This window comes from Centroberyx affinis, unplaced genomic scaffold (genome assembly GCF_046629955.1).
Source record: "Centroberyx affinis isolate AG114_WGS23_722 - 3 ecotype Tasmania unplaced genomic scaffold, CSIRO-AGI_Caff_v1 ptg001194l_1, whole genome shotgun sequence".
Taxonomy (NCBI): Eukaryota; Metazoa; Chordata; class Actinopteri; order Beryciformes; family Berycidae; genus Centroberyx; species Centroberyx affinis.
This window is the reverse complement of record NW_027279718.1, coordinates 114,278-122,500: the sequence shown is the minus strand read 5'-3', so window position 1 is coordinate 122,500 and position 8,223 is coordinate 114,278. Positions and strand designations below refer to the sequence as shown.

Below are 8,223 nucleotides of genomic sequence, written 5' to 3'. Positions count from 1 at the left end.
CAACAGGCTAGGACCCCCACAGTTCAGTAGAATTAGAATAATAGCTATACAGGCTGATGCTGTAGGTGTCTTTTTAAAGAAGAGTGCAAAACACTTTTATTTTTCAATCATATTTGTGTAAATTTCACCAATCTCCTACACAAAACTACCAGCCTTGGCCACAGATCATGTACGCTTATTTACCATTTAGCTTTAGAGCTGCTACAGTTCTCATTTTCTCACTTTTGAGATAAAACTATTGGCTGACTATCACCGAACATAGTGTATGCTAAAGTGTTAGCATGGAGCCCCGGGGCCATAATCTCCCGGGGACACATGGATGATATTTTGTGTCTATGTTCTCATTACTCAGGGCCGGCGCTCCTATAGGCCTAGGGCCTCACGCAGCCCTTTTTTTTTTTCTACAGTCGAAAAAAACAAACAGTTCTTATTGGAGTATGTATCTTTTACAGTATGGCTCCACCATACTGCATAAAGACTGAGTAAATCATTTGTGTTTAAAGCACTATATTTTTGTTAGCTATTATAAGGTAGAGCACATGAATATCAAAATAAAATGTAGTAAATACAAAGGTGAATGTGTCTCTCTTCTTGTGTGGACATGAGCTTAAAATGAGGACTTTCAAGACTGCAGTGGCTTTTGAACTGTTAACAGAACGGTGATGATGTCACTTATCTTGACCAAGACTGGCACTTTTTTGTCCGGCTCACTATCTGTCTGGGTCCTCTGGCCTTGTGGCTTGTGGTTCTACCGCCTCAGTTCTGCCTAAGAGTTTCAGCATCGTTCCTATCAAATGTTGCATATGTGTCGACATTAAAATATTAGAAAACAACAGACTGGAGAGCAAAAAGTGAAATCCCACTGACTGTGCATAATACTACTCTAAATTGTAAATCATTACATACCTTCTCTACAACTAGCCTAAATTAACTTGACAAAGTTCTGATAGAATCCAGTAAAATATTAACAGAAAACTAATTTTACAACAACACAATAGTACAAATCAGTTAAACCTGTCATTAAACTTTAAAATGTGCATCTATTTTCGTTACTATCTCTTAAACCTCTTCCAGCCCAACTTCCCTGGACTAAATTTAGTGACTGATTGAATATTTTGCTGTCTGGCTGAACAAAGCTCCTGTTATTAGCCTACACTGCATAGCAAGGAAACTATGTCAGCTACTTAGCTAGTAGTGTTAACTGCAGCTGCTACCACTTATCTGCAGATAAAGCAACTAAATTAGTGTAAATGCACAATTATTTGAAATGCCACATGCAATGGTTAACTGTTAAAACCATCATTACAAACACATCATTATCTTTGGTGGAGCCATACTGCATCATCACCAGTAACGTTGCTCTTGCACTTGACTTGTAGGCCTATTTGTCATCAGCGTACGCCAAATCTACTCCTCTGGTTGTTATGCAGCACGTGACGTGATGTGACGTGACAACCAGAGGAGTAGAGCCCGGCCACCCAGTTTTGGCGTACGCTGACGACAAATAGGCCTACAAGTCAAGTGTAAGAGCAACGTTACTGGTTGCAGTCAGTGGGATTTCACTTTTTGCTCTCCAGTCTGTTGTTTTCTGATATTTTAATGTCGACACATATGCAACATTTGATAGGAACAATGCCGAAACTCTTAGGCAGAACTGAGGCGGTAGAACCACAAGCCACAAGGCCAGAGGACCCAGACAGATAGTGAGCCGGACAAAAAAGTCCCAGTCTTGGTCAAGATAAGTGACATCATCACCGTTCTGTCACTGCAGTCTTGAAAGTCCTCATTTTAAGCTCATATCCACACAAGAGGAGAGAGACACATTCACCTTCGTATTTATTACATTTTATTTTGATATTCATGAGCTCTATCTTATAATAGCTAACAAAAATACAGTGCTTTAAACACAAATGATTTACTCAGTCTTTACTGCTTGATGGCGGGGAGGATTTGTCTCAAAAGGGGGCCTCCACAGAAAATTTTGCCTTGGGCCTCCGGCAGTTCAGAGCCGGCCCTTGTCATTACTTAACAGGTAAGTTGACAAAGGGGCCAGGTTTTGGAAAAAAGCACCGCCAAATGTTAGAGGTCATGTCAGGTCTGTGAAAACAAACATGCTGTGAGGTAAACACAGCGCTCCGGTCCTCCCTGCAGGCATAACCACCGTGCTGACCATGTCCACCATCATCACAGGAGTCTCCTCCTCCATGCCTCAGGTAACAGAGTGTTTGTGTGTGTGGGGATATGAGGCCTTCAGGTAGGCCTCTGAGTGTGTTTTGTATGCTTTTGTGGCTCTTTTTAGTCTATAACACACATACATATCACCTCTCCTGGTTTTGTAAGTTTGTTAAAGGATACATTTATTGATTTTAAACCTATATATAATTAGTCTCTTCCGTCTCCAGTCAGTATTGTCTCCAGTCAGCTGTCAGTTGAAGCAGCTCCACTGCCTCTTGCTGCAGCAATAAGTCCAAACTGTTTGTCAGAATATCTCCAGAAAGTCAGTCTGTGAAAACGATCTGGAGACCGGCCGACGTATCTCTCTCCACGGCCTGGAGAGCACTGCACCGTTTCCACTCAGCGGATCGTCTTCTACCGAATTCTACTGTTTACAATCTTTTTGACAGCTCCTTCAAATTTGATAAACAGATTAGTTCAGTTGTCAAAACTAGCTTTTTTTAGTTAAGACTTTTAGCCAAGGTAAAGGCCTATCTCTCTCCCAAGGATTTCGAGAGAGTTTTTCATGCTTTTGGACGGCACGGTGGCTCAGTGGCACTGTTGCCTCACAGCAGGAAGGTCCTGGGTTCGAACCCCGGTCCGTCCCAGGTCCTTTCTGTGTGGAGTTTGCATGTTCTCCCCGTGTTTGTGTGGGTTTCTGCCGGGTGCTCCGGTTTCCTCCCACCATCAAAGACTGACCAAGGCACTGGCAAAAAGAACTGGAGTTGGTCCCTGGGCGCTGTACTGCGGCTGTCCACTGCTCCTAGTGTTGTGTATAGGATGGGTCAAATGCAGAGGACAAATTTCCCCATGGGGATAATAAAGTATACAAAAAATTAAAAATTGTATTACCTCTCGGTTAGACTATTGTAATTCTTTGTATGTGGGTGCAGATCAGTCGTCTCTTCGTCGTCTGCAGTTCGTACAAAATGCAGCCGCTCGTCTTCTAACTGGAAAAAGAAAGCGTGATCACATAACACCAGTATTGGGCTCCTGTCCGTTTCAGGATTGATTTTAAGATTTTATTGCTTGTTTTAAATGGGCTGGCGCCACCTTATCTAGCAGAACTCTTGTGTCATCATACTCCAGTTAGAATACTGAGGTCGACCAACCAGATGCTCTTGGATGTTCTGAGATCCAGGCTCAAAAACAGAGGCGACCGAGCCTTTGCGGTGGCTGCCCCTAATCTCTGGAACAGTTTACCTCTTCATATAAGAACTGCTCAGACCCTAGAAACCTTTAAGACCCACCTCTTCTCGTTGGCATTTAATTCGAGTTGAGCTTGACACCTTGACTTCATCTTCTATTGTGCCGCAATTCTTTTATTATTATTATGTTTATTGTTTTCTTTTATTCTTATGTGTTATTTACTTTTATATTCGTTTATTTTGGTATTTTAAGCCTGTTTAGCACTTTGGTCAACTGTGGTTGTTTTAAATGTGCAATACAAATAAACTTTGACTTGACTTGACTTGACAATCTGACCTGACCGTCCAGAACTAGATCACTCCGCCCACAGCGGTCTGTGCTGCGGCAGAGAAAAATAGTTCTGTGATTTCCTCATTAGTGAAAGTTGCGTAATGGAGGAACTGAGTCGTGTTTCCTCTAAACTCTGAGTGCAGCCTACAAATGACTGGTTTTATTTAGATGTTTTGACAATCCGCATTTGGACTTATTGTCAACACAGCTCGCCATTTCAACCGATATAGGTCCAAAATCAGCAAACCTCTCCTTTAACCTGGCCATACGTGTGTGTGTGTACATGTGCATAGGTGTATTGTGCGTGTGTGTGTGTTTGTATGTGAGAGAGAGAGAATGATTGCATGGGCTTCTCTGTCTATACTGCATGTACATATTACCATCATTGATTTCATAGCTATGTTAACCTCCAGAAAGTCGATAAACCCTGCAAACTGTTGGCTGCCTTTTCACTGTGTGCTGCAACTAAAACTCACAGACTGCATTTCAACCCAGTGTGCTCAAGTTTTATACACGTGTGGTTGTATATATGTGTGTGTGTGTGTGTGTGTTTGTTCTCCAGGTGTCATATGTGAAAGCGGTGGACATCTACCTGTGGACCAGCTTCCTGTTTGTCTTCCTGTCTGTGATTGAGTACGCTGCTGTGAACTACTGCACCACTCTGGAGGAGATGAGGAAAATGAAGAGGGGGAAGGTGAGAACAGAGGATCACACCAGTGATTCTCAACCTGCTTCATATCAAGGACCCCTAATTTAGTTCACATTAGGGCCACGAACCCCCATTTGATGAGATTTTGTCTCTCAAACTCAAATCTGAGAATATTTTTATTGTAAGATCTGATTTTGTCCAGAATCCCATGACTATCTGTATTGTAGGTAGAGAGATAACAGAGAAACTATCAAAACAGTCATTCTTCTACATTCTCTAATTCTCTAAATGTGTTAACTTTTTATAAATGAAATAATGGTGAAGTTTAACAATTCATCAATTTGCTGGAACTCCCTCAAGGACCCCTGGTGGTCCCCGGACCCCCCGTTGAGAACCACTGGCTTAGACCATGCAACACACTGGTTATGTTTACATGCACACCAATAATGTTAAAATGATAAAACAGTGGGGAATGAGTACTTGTCTTGCACAACAGTTTCCTCTACTGGCCACATAGAGAAATTACACTAGGACATACACAGAGCCAGTATACATGCAATAACAAATACTATGGTACTATGTATGGTAAAATAGATTAATAACAATATGTTCATCTATTTTCTGTATTACTTCCCTCTTTTAGCTTTTAAATAATCTTAGAACCTACATATACAACTTTTGCACACAACCACTAGTTGAATACAGATGGTCTATCTGCTGTACTCACAGTGAAGTGGAGGTTTTGGGTAAGGGAGCTGAATACAGCAGCAGCCCAGCTCCATCACTAAAGGGATAATAATAATATAATAATAATAAACTTTATTTGTATAGCACCTTTCATACAAGAAATGCAGCTCAAAGTGCTTTACAACAAAGAAATTACATGCACCAAGTGCTTCACATAAAACTTGATAATAATAGTGAAAATAAGATAAAGATAAGAATAGAATACATAGAATGCATCTTCACATGAAAATAGACATAGAATGAGCATAAAAACAGGGATAGAATACCATAATTAATGTAAAATAAGATGGAGAATAAAACCCACTTGATAATAATAGTAAAAATAAGATAAAAATGAAGAATGCATAACATAAGATGGAAAATAAAACCCACTGAATAATAATAAAAAGAAAGTAAAAAAAATAGAGTATATAGAATGCATAAAATCAAGTAAAATACAACATTTTAAAAGAAGTGCAGCAGTGCATAAGTGTGAAGCAAAGTGCAGAAAAGAGCTTCAGGCCTGTATCAGGAAAGCTAGTTAAAGGCTAAAGTGAAGAGATAGCCTACGTTTTTAGCTTTCTTTTAGCTCTTTTTAGGATACTGACACACACACACACACACACACACACACACACACACACACACTCTGTCTCTAACCCTAACCCTAACGGTAACACACACACATCAACACACTACTGATACAAGGGAGTGGGTAGAAATCATTTTTTACTGATTGTCATATATTCCATCATATTCAACATTGTAACCAACGCTTTGTCAATAATGTTTGTGTAACATTCATGCCAACAAAGCATTTTGAATTCTGTCCTCTCTCAGCTCCCCTCCACCTTCAACGCCAGCCAGGCCATGGCCTTCGACGGCTGCTTTCACGACAACGACATCGAGCTGACCCCGTTCCCCCGGATGGTCCCGACGCTGACCCCCGACCCCCTCGCGGCTCCGCGCCCGAACCCGAACCCGAACCCGAACCCGGAGGCCCCGCCCGCAGAGGGGACCCGCCTCCGCCGCCAGCGGTCGGTGCGTGAGAACGTGGACCTGCTGCTCAGCAACAGCTACATGATCGACTCGTACTCCCGCCTGGCCTTCCCCCTCTCCTACCTGCTGTTCAACACCATCTACTGGAGCCTGTACACCTGAGGGCCGCTGAGGACACACGGACCCCGGGGTGCTCCATGGGGCCCGAGTGTTTATATCGTCAGACTCCGGCTTGTTTGAGGATCCATACATAGGGCTGAGAGACTCCTGATTACACATTCGGCACCAGCCACATCACTGATCACAGGCTTTACAAGAGACATTTGAGATAAAAGCACTCCTCAGCCTGAACAGGCACTCACTAACTCTGCACAGTTTCACCTGGACATTTTTTCTTATGGGAGTAGCTTGATTCCTGAGTGTGTATTTGGAAAGTTTTTTTTTATATATATGTGACTCCTTTCTGTGCATCATAATAATTTAATACTCAAGCTTTTTTTTTCTCTTTTTCTTTTCTTTCTGAAGGTTATTACACCTTTGTCAATACCTTTATTTATTCTATTAGGCCTCCCTTAGCTAGAGGGAAACACTAAATTAGGATAAAATCCATGTGTAAATATGAGCCCAACTTTTTTCAGTGAATAAAGATTCAGGTATTTACTGCAGTGTGTGAATCATTTTCAAAGCATCCTCCATCTTTTGGATGAAGGGTGAGAGTGGAGCCAAGCAAGTAGTTGTTATTTCTTTTTCCCCATTACATTTTTTTTCTGTTTAAGACGATTTTAAAGTGATTTTATGTGTATTAAACTCAGTGGGGGAAAGTAACTAAGTATATTTACACAAGTACTGTAGCCTACTTAAGTACAATTTTGAGGTACTTGTACTTTACTTGAGTATTTCCATTTTATGCTACTTTGTACTTATACTCCACTACATTTTAGAGGGAAATATTGTACTTTTTACTCCATTACATTTATTTCACAGATATAGTTACTAGTTACTTTTCAGATCAATATTTTATATTTAAAACATTTGATCATCTTTATAAAATAACTATAAAATAGCATTGTTATAGATTAGACTACCCAAAAGTATAGCTAAATTGTTAAGCTTCATGTTGACAACTTTAAAATATGCTTACATGTACATGTATGTCAATAAATTAGTATTAATATTCCAATAATTTATGAAAAATATAACTCTCTAAATGGGGACAGTTTGCATAATGAGTACGTTTACTTTGATACTTTAAGTACATTTTGCTGCCAATACTTATGTACTTTTACTTAAGTAAGATTTTGAATGCAGGACTTTTACTTGTAATGGAGTATCTTTACATTGTTGTATTGCTACTTTTACTTAAGTAAAAGATCTCAGTACTTCTTCCACCACTGCTTAAACTAAAAATAATAGTTTGATTTTCAGATTCAGTTCAGTTGCAATATGCAGTTCCCATAGCAACTAAAAAGTTTGTTTACATCTGGCCAGGTAGCTGGAGGATTGGAAGCAGCACACACACACACGCAGTTACGCACGCACACAGAAAAACACACACACACACACACACACACACACACGCACCGCAGCAAGCTTGACAACAACTAAAGCAGAGGAAAGTTGGCAGGTAAGTTGCTGGATCACAATCAATGAAAGACGGAAAGGGGCTCGCTGTTTTACAAAAACACACGCGCAGACTTTAAAGGAAAGAGGCGTGTGCCAACATACAGCAGCCAGCGGTAACCTAGCTTGTCATATTGTTATTGTTCGATTTATAACGTTATGGCAACAGTCAAACGTTAACTAGCTAACGGCAGCTAATTAGTACCGCTCAGCTAGTTAGCTACAACCTGCTGCTTTCGCTGAATTGCTGTTTGTCGTTACTCTACATTACCCGCTCCGAGGAAACCAAACGGTGATTAGCTTGGTTAAAGTTACAGTAGCACAAGTTTGTTTTGAGGCTTTCCTTATTTAACCCCGCTAGCTAGTGCACGACAGCCAGCCGAGACGACCGTGTTTACCGAGCCCACACCGGGACCTGCAGCGCTAAGGTAACACAAGGACAGACATTTAACGTTAGGATATTTACCGCAAGTTTGTCCGCTAAACTCGACGGAAAATTGTGTTGTCAGTCGTTTTATTGACGTCAATATATCTGT

The 8,223-nt window shown here is 40.8% G+C and overlaps 1 pseudogene; it reads left to right on the top strand.

Moving 5' to 3' along the window:
- The window catches only part of LOC139648343 (gamma-aminobutyric acid receptor subunit rho-3-like), a 7,809-nt pseudogene extending 1,580 nt beyond the window's left edge, over nucleotides 1–6,229 (top strand).
- The last annotated feature ends 1,994 nt before the right edge of the window (nucleotides 6,230–8,223 follow it).